Genomic DNA, 9,287 nt, shown 5'->3' on the forward strand with positions numbered 1-9,287 from the left:
CCCCGGCCCCCCGGGGAGCGCTCGGGGACTCCGGACGAAACGAAAGCGCGCGAAACGGCGAGGAAACTTCCCGCGCGTCTGGTGGCCCCAACTTGTCGGCGAGAGAAGCCGATCGTCGTCCTCATCGCATCGTCTTCCGCGCGCTCGTAAAGCCTGCCGCCGGTCCGCATTCGCCGGCCACGCGGCGAGTTAATGTCGTCGTCTTCCGCGCACGCATCGTCTTCCGCGCGCACTAAAGGCTGCCGCCGGTCAGCTCGCCGCGGACGCGTCGCAATCCACGCGGCATTTAATCCCCGCGCCAGCCACGCCTATATACGCCGGTCCGATCACCGCGAGGCGTACCCCGTGCTCCACTCTCCCTCCACTCTCCCTCTACTCCCAAGATGGCGTTCTACGGCGACGACGGCGCAGCCAACAACGGCTTCCCCCGCCGGTCGCTGCACACGTGGGAGGGGCACCTCCTCCACCAGGCGGGGTACCCCTGCCCGCCGGACACGAGGCCTCCCGGAGGCGGCTGGCGGCTAAGTGCTGGCGGCGTTCCGATCCCGCCGCCGCCGCAGGGCCATGCCCTGGACGTCGCCATCGAGGAGGCGAGGATGACGATGACCGACGAGGAGCGCGCCGACCCGCGCCACCACCCCGACAACTACACGCGGTGGAACTCCTACTTCCTCCGGCGGTGGGAGCGGGAGCTGGCGGCCTACGACGGCCCGCCGCCTCCACCTGCGCGCAACAACGCCGTGGGCCGCCGACGGTGGTGGAGCGCGCCGGGCCGGACACTCGAGGCCGTCCTCGAGCACATCGAGGGCGGCAACTTCCCGGTGCTCACGATGCCCCCTCCATCGGCATCGAGGGCATCGGCGAGCCGCCGTCGGGGAAACGTCTGGCAGCCACGGCGCATGGTTGCCAGCTCGTCGTCTTCCGGATCGGCGCCGAGGTCATCCTTGGCGCCGGTGAAGAGGGAGGAGGCGACGTCGCCTTCGACGCCGGTGCGCGTCAAGAAGGAGCCGGCGTCTCCGCCGGCGACCGGAGGGCGCAGCAGCCGGCGCCCTCGTCATCCGAGAACAGCCTTCCGCGCCGCAGAACGGCCGGAAGAAGACGAAGAAAGAGGCCGCCGCCGCAAGCCAGCTCGCCGAGGAGGAGGCGAAGCGCGCGGAGGACGCCGCGATGGCGGAGGCGATCGCCAGGTCGCTGCACGACATGGAGGAGGAGAAGCGCGCGGACGACGCCGCACCGGACCGGGCCGGGCGCGACCGGGAGCGCCGGGAGGAGGAGCAGCAGCGGCGGCCGCCGGACCCGGCCGCCGCACGCCAACTCGCCGCCCGCGCCACTCCAACCGCCAACGACGACTTCGCGCGGTACCGCCGTCCTGCGACACCTCCATCCGGCGTCGCTGTCCCCGTCGTCGACCTCGAGTCCTCCGACGACGACTGGTACAAGCCATCCCCGGGGTGGGGAGACGCCGGCCGGGGCAGCAGCAGCCAGGCCGCGCAGCCGAAGGCCAACGACGACGGCTCCGACGACGACGGCGACGGCGACTACACGGTGTTCTACCGCCATTTCGGCATGTAGAGCGCCGTGTTTTAAAATTAGCGTTTGCATTCCCCTCGCCGAATTCGAAATATAGTCGAATTCGGCCTCTATGTATGAACTCCTCCCGTTTTAGTCTAAATATCATTAAATTTAGTCTATATTCACCCGAATTTAGCCGTAGTTTGTCAAGTTTCCGTTTTTAAAATTCGCATCGTCGACTTCGCCCGGGCACGCGGCTGGGAAACTACTACTCCCCACGCCAAATCTTCCTCCAATCCGGACGAAAATTTCGCCGGATTTGGGCGTGGGGAGCGCCAACGAGTGGGGATGCTCTAACTCCTAGGCTAAACTAATTCCCCCTTTCATCTGTTGGCAAAACTATTTTAAAATCCGACTACTAGGTTCGACGGCATTTAGGGCTCCTTTGATTCATAGGATTGACATATATAGGAATTGTGTAGGATTTAAATTCTATGAAAAAATTTCCTATACAAGCTTTCTTATACAGACTCTGGCCTTCTTATACAGACTCTGGCCTTCTTTAAGAGTGCGTTGCAGGAAATCTTTTTCGTGTGGGAAACCAAACAGGCGATTTTCTTCTCTCCGGACGTGCGAAAAGACTCCGCGAGGAGCCATGCACGCCCTTGGTGTTTCTACCTCCACCGGTTAGATTGTACTTCATCAAGATTGCGATTGAAAAAATACATTTAATGGGCATTATGAATTCTAGTAGTTGTTAATAAAATTAAAAACTTCATCTATACATCTCAATATATTCTCAAATAAATATACAAGTACATATAGATGTCTAGGTTGCTTGTACATTTGTTCGTTGAATTATGCTTTCATCTGTAGACTAGGAGAACATGATAAATGTAATGAATAAAATCTATTTATTTTCCTACTTACACCGTTTGATCTGCATCGTAATTCATGCATGTGAGTTGTAAGTGGGTTGCAAGTGAGATTTTTCAGTTACAAGTGAAGTTGCAATCGAGATTCGTAGTTGCAATTGAAAATGCAACAAAAAAAATGCTCCAAACCGTTCGATTTGATTTGTAATTCGTGCTAGTGATGAGTTGTAATATAAGTTGTAACTGAGAGTTGAGGACATCATCTAGGTCGAGAGCAAAGTTAACTGAGAAATAGTCACAACCTTAAAATTATCCGAGTGATTACGCCATGAAAAGGGAGACAACAATTTGTTTTAAAAATAAGGTTATTAGTAATAACTAGTATAAGGAGAAATATATTCAGCATATAATTAAAAATTAATTAGAGGTGGAAATGTTTGTGCCACTCGCATTCCCCGCTTCGACGCCTCCACTTGGCCGCGTCCGCCGTCTTCCTCTCATGGCTCCTCCTCTGACTCTCCGCATGGCCGCATCCCTCTCTCTTCCTCCTCCGAACAAACCAACCAATCCGGGCTCTGGAGTCGTCGATCTCGATCCCTCGTGCAGGAACGTCGAGGCGAGGCGAGGAGGATGCCGGACACGACGGACGACATCGCGGAGGGCATATCCTTCCAGGCGTTCGAGGACGACTGCCGCCTCCTCGGCAGCCTCCTCCATGACGTCCTCCTCCGCGAGCTCGGCCCGCACTTCATCCACCTCTTCGAGCGCATCCGCATCCTCGCCCAGGTACCCCACCATCCCCGCTCGCTGATCGATCGAATGCCGCAACGAGAGACTGAAATGTTGGATACATGATCAACCAGAGCGCGGCCACCATGCGCGGGGCGGGGATGGAGGACACGGCGGCGGTCGTTGAGCGGCAGCTGGAGGCGGAGCTGGCCGCCATGTCGCTCGAGGACTCGCTCGCCATCGCACGCGCCTTCTCCCACTACCTCAACCTCACGGGAATCGCCGAGAGGTACCACAGGTGCGTAACGTACATAGGTAGCTGCAACCACAGCCCATCTATGCCCCCCTTGTAATTTCAATCTAATAGTTATAATTAATTTGTTGCCTGGGCAAAAACACATTTCTTTCTAATGTTTAAATTGTATCCGTGACCCACAAATTCGGGAATGTGCTGGTGCGTATTAAAACCTCATTACTGAAGTACACCTTCTGGAAAGAAAATGGATTGACAGAGTTGTGTTTGTGGAACATGCTCTTCTTTTCCTTCTTAAAATTAACCATGCAGTTAACGGAGGACTGTGTTTTTTGTATGACATATGTTGAACACTTCTCAATAGTCAAGAATCAATGCATATATTTGATCCTTACCATCATGCATCATAATGATGATGCATTTTTTTCCATAAAGATAATGATGATGCATGTTGCATACTCATGGTATAGTTTGTAGTTCGGCAAATTATCCTGCTATTCTTTTTCTGATCATCTGAAAGAGCAAATGTACCTAGTTTGGCACCCTAAAAAATCTACAACGTAAAGATCCAGTTTTGTGTTGTATTTAACCATTCAGATGCAGAGAACAAATATTCTATCTTCTGTATATAGGGTCCGTAAATCACGTAGTGAAGTGCATCTGTCAAAATCATGTGATGATATATTCGACAAGTTGATTCAAGGCGGTGTTCCTCCAGAGGAACTATATGACACTGTCTGCAAACAGGTACTTCTTGGAGCAACGAAGCAATATTTTTCTATCTAAAGAACTTAGCTTTGTAGGCAACCTCTAATTCAGGTTATGCGTCTAGTTTGGTTCCTAACAATTCCTTCCAAGCATTGTACGAGAAGCCAAACCCCCGTAGATTGTTTGCCCACAATTTGCGGTGCTAGGCTGTTAGCGTTGCTCTAAGAGTGACACCGGCCAGGTCGATCAGCGTGGCGGTACTGCAGCTATACCGCGTCGATCGGTAGCCAAAAGCAATCACGCGCAGCTGGATCCAAAAACTCACCGCGCCGATCGGTTCGCTCGCTGGACAACCGCATCCATCCATCCATCAATCCACCGATCCATTCTTCTTCTTTTGTTCTCCCACTCCAACCGGCCTTCCTGTGTGCACGGGGAAAATAAATAAAATTAAACTACGAAAAATCAAAGTCCGCATCGAACCACGACTACAACAAACTACCCAGATTCATCTGCCCTTGAATTGATCGAACAAGGCATTAACAAAACCAGCCGATGAAATACACAGATCCTGGAAATAAAAGGAGCGTGCGTGCATGCATATATACCTCCTGGGGTGAAATGGCTCCCAGCTTGAGATTCATCCGACGACGACCGACAGGAGTGATCGCCTACAAGTGCGCCTGTCGACGGACGACCCCAGCATGTCGACTTGTCCGGCGAGAAGAAACAAATATACAGATCGTGGAAATAAGGCGGCCATGGTAGAGTACCCTCTCCTCTCCTCTCCTCTCCTCTCCTCTCCTCTCCTCTCCTCGACGAGTAAAGAGTCAAAGTCTAAGTCGTCACACACGACGCACGCGTTGGTTCAACCCCATCTCATATTTATAGACTATAATAGAGGAGGCCAAGGTTAGAGGTATTTTTCAAAATTTGTGAACTATGGCGCCACTTTTTCGGGCTCCCAAACCATCACCGTCAAAGAAGATGTGTTTTACTTGATGGACCATCAAGATCGTGTGTAGCCACGGATTGGTGACATGGCAAGCAAAATAAGGAATCTCTTAACTAATTATGTGAGGCCATTACATTCCGAGAAATCACGGGTAGTTGAGCGGAGGCCTGATTTTCTAGTCGCTGGAGGTGGGTTTGTTTGGAAGAGAATATTAACGCCAGAGCAATTTATGCCACATGCTCGGGGTACGGCAAGATTTTTTTCCGCAGTTTTGGCTTGTTTTCCTTCCTTTCGCCCATTCATTGTAGGAATAATTCATACGCTTCATGCAGCTATTCCGTTTTTCTGAAATTTCGGTGACTTGTTTCCTGAAAATCCAGTACTTTCTCTATGCCGGTTTACTGGGCTCCTATTGAAACAAACAATGCCGATAAACAGGGCTCAATTAGCAATAAATATGACGATTTATATCCATGCGTGGAGCCACTCCTCTGAAACCGCTCCTCCTCCTCCTCCTCTCCATTAATTTCGCTACGTGAATACTGCTTGGTGACCAATGCATGCCGAACACACAGGATAAATAGGAGATACAAAAATTGCGGGCATGCAAATGCATGAGCATACTCCGTCTCTTCACATGGCCTAAAAAACGGAGAGCAAATTTTTTCTGACCAATCCTTGCCAACCTTGGTCGCAGAGTTTGCCATTAGAGACCTAATAAACCGGTATGGAGGGACTAACTAGTTTAAATGGGTCGCTCCACCTATACACAGTGATTAGGAGGAGCCACGATTCGATCGTGGTTCCACAGCTCAAAGAAACTACTCTTTGGATCGATACATATCTACCATATCACATACGCAAGAATCAGGTTATGAACCACATAACCTTTTTTGCACATACATCAACGCAGGAGGAAATACTCAAAACAGCCGGATCATGCCCAAGTCGGTATAGGCCACGCCCCAAAAATACAGTTTTGCAAAGAGAAGATATTATAATCGGTAGCTACACAATTGATGGCAAATCATAAAAGAAAGACCAGCGTTCAACTGAGAAAGTTACGCAGCAATGATACCGACTTGCTAGCGGCCACGAAAACCAAACTTACCCAAGCACTAACAAAGCTAGATTATACCAACATATATAGTAGCTACTTAACACATGCAGTCTGCCCAAATCAGATTACAGAATGAATATCCATTCAGGTTTAAAAAACATTATACTCCCTCCGTCACGCAAAACATGTCGGAGCCCTCCCTACCCACAGTTCATTTTAAATTTTGCAAAACCCCCCAAATACAATCTGATTGTTTCATATCTGGGCTTCCAATCAAATTTCAAATTCGATTCTTTTGGTCGTCGATCGTCTGCTCATTCGCCATCCTGCTTCCCTCGCGGGGATTCCGGCCTACCGCGGATTCTGCACGGCCGCACGTGCACGAGCTCACAGACTCCATCGCTGAGGACGCGCAGGAGCTCGCGGATGCCAGCATTGCGGACGCGCAGGAGCTCGCTGATGCTGCACGGGGCGCCTCGACCTGGCGGCCGGCTAGCCTGCTAGCTGCGCCCTCCTACGGCGGTGGCGCCGCTCCCGTTGTCGTTCGCCCCCACCTCTACAGCTACCTCACTGTCCGCCGCCGAGGATGGGGAAGGAAGTCTCGCTGTGGCCAGAGGAACCTGCGCCCCGACTCGCCGCCGTGGCTAGAGGCCTCGCCACACAGCCATAAGAAGCTTGCCCTGCCTCGCGGCCACGGCCAGAGGCAGCAGGGAGGGGAATACGAGCTCCCCGGCTCGACGTCTTGACTCTCATGGTCTGCACCGTCTCGCTGTCTTGACTATCACGGTCTCGCCGGCAGCTCCAGCTCGCACAGCGGACACGCCAGTGTCGCCCATGCTCGAGCATGCTTCTTCTTCTCTCTGAAGAATAAGAAGGTACATGAATTTTGGTCAGAGTTGTGATCCACATTTGTGTCCAGCATTTGATCAGAACTGTATCAAAAGAGAGATACAGTTGACTATGAATTTTAGACTTCACTATTTCTTAACTACCAGTGATGAGGGTTGGGAATACATCTCTAACACTGAGAACCACCTTGAGAATTGAGACTGAACTACTTATGTAGGTCTTGGTGATGAGATTTGTTCAGGCCGTCTACCCAGTTTCATGTTCTCTAGGTTTGTATGCATTTACCGGAAGGAATCATGTGTCAAATTAACTGGTAAGTGAGAAACTGAAGTGCTTATGTAGGTCTTGGTGATGAGATTTGTTCAGGATCTTACATGTGCTAGAAGGTTCAGGTGGTTGGAGTAGCTGTAGACACCTCTGTTCCTTATACTGGTGATGATCTCCAGCACTATGACGCCAAAGCTAAACATGTCGGATTTCACCAAGAAAACCCTGTCCACGGCGTACTCGGGAGCCATCTAGCCACTGCACGAATCATGTAAAGATCATCCATGTCAGGGGACTGACATTGTCATTCATCAATTTAAGGTTTTTGAACTGTTTGTCGAAACTTTGTAGCTACTTACTATGTGCCAACCAGTCGAAGCGCATTGATTTAAGAGTCGTTGCTACTGAATATCCTTGCCATTCCGAAGTCTGAAATTTTAGCAGTCATGTCCTTGTCCAGAAGAATATTGCATGTCGTCTTTGTGGACGATCCCGTATCTCGATTCATGGTGAAGGTCCAGCAAGCCTCGGGCAATCCCTTTGATTATGCGGTACCTAGATTTGTCTGATAACATAGATAAATTAGTTTGTTTCTGTTCCTTGAAAGTTAGGGAACTTCCATTCTCACATATAAGTTAAGTGCATACCAAACAGAAAGAAGTCCAGGCTCTTGTTCGCCATTTATTCATATATGAGTATCTTTTCTTGCCCACAAATGCAGCAACCAATCAGTCGAACGAGGTTGCGATGCTGGAGCTTTGCGATCAGCATAGTTCTTGGTGCCCCTTTGTTACCTCTTCTGGCCAAGTTAACACAAATGAGAACACACGGGGGATAAAATGCAAATTATTGATGAGGACATAATAAATCAGCTTCAACAAGTATCTTTGAGAACTAATAATGCATTAGTAACCTTGAGTTCACAGAAAATGAAATTGGCTGACTCAATATTCCCAATAATACAGTAAATAATCATATCAAATACTCTCTTTGTAGGTTTTTATTGACACAGTAGGTACCTAATAATGCAAAATAGTGGAGCTGAGGTTTTTAACACCAGTACCTCTGGTACTAACAAGACAATACAAGACAATATTGGAGTACATATCTAATAAACACCAGTGGTAGTCACCAAAAGTTCGCAGGAGTATGAAAATTATAGTGGAAGTTATGATTTACTCAGTCAAGCTCAGCATTTTTGAACTGGTTATCACCAAGTGCTGAGCTAACATCTAGCATTCACAACAAAGTTTTTGACTTACTATTTCTGAAGAAGGGTGTACTCCTGCTCGAGGGGATACCAGAGGATGACTTGGCTGTTGTCACCCATGGCTTGGGCAGTGCTGGAGCCATCGAAATTCCACTTTGGAAGCTTGCTCGGGCATCGACGAGTCCAGGCGATGTCTGATGATTCAGTAAAGACATTTCACAGGTCAAGAATTGTGAGGAACTTGCAATGCCTACATAGTTAAGAAATACAGTCCTAGGAGCTAGCAATGCTATATCTCCAGAACAAGAAATTTAGAGTTGGAGGTATGACTGTAGGAGGTGGGTTTACTCTGGCTTAATATAGAAACATTGTTGGGAAATATGTTCTCTTGAAGTATGAATCTGGACTCAGGTTGATATGTGGTGCTCAACAGCAGTTCCAAAGTTCTCTTAATCTCAACCTAGAAAACAAAACAGGCATTGCCACTAAGTACTTTTCAAGTTGTAGACATCTAGGTGGTAAGTTGTACAAAAGGCTTGGTAAATACAACTTCAATCAGAAAATATTTGCGCATACAAAACAAAAAGAGCCAACAGATTGGTAAATATATTAATGCATACATGGAACTCCCCAATGAAATAGACAGTTAAAGAAGAATTTCTAAAGCAACAATGATTAAAGAACAATTTCTGGTTTGAATGGGGAAACAAATTTAAGAACAACTAAAGCTACCTAATTTTGCATTTTACCTCTCTGATTATTTATTTAGCTTTCACGATATGCACAGCCAAAAGTTATTCACCCCGTACTTCTCAGCTAACATTCTTCGTGAATCACTTGGTACCGCACTAATTAGGCACATGTCTAAT

The 9,287-nt window shown here is 49.0% G+C and overlaps 1 pseudogene; it reads right to left on the reverse strand.

The window, feature by feature from the left end:
• Positions 1-6,841: 6,841 nt before the first annotated feature.
• LOC124664171 lies at positions 6,842-7,979 on the reverse strand (annotated as a pseudogene).
• Between the last annotated feature and the right edge of the window lie 1,308 nt (positions 7,980-9,287).

The sequence above is a fragment of the Lolium rigidum genome, chromosome 6, assembly GCF_022539505.1.
Source record: "Lolium rigidum isolate FL_2022 chromosome 6, APGP_CSIRO_Lrig_0.1, whole genome shotgun sequence".
Taxonomy (NCBI): Eukaryota; Viridiplantae; Streptophyta; class Magnoliopsida; order Poales; family Poaceae; genus Lolium; species Lolium rigidum.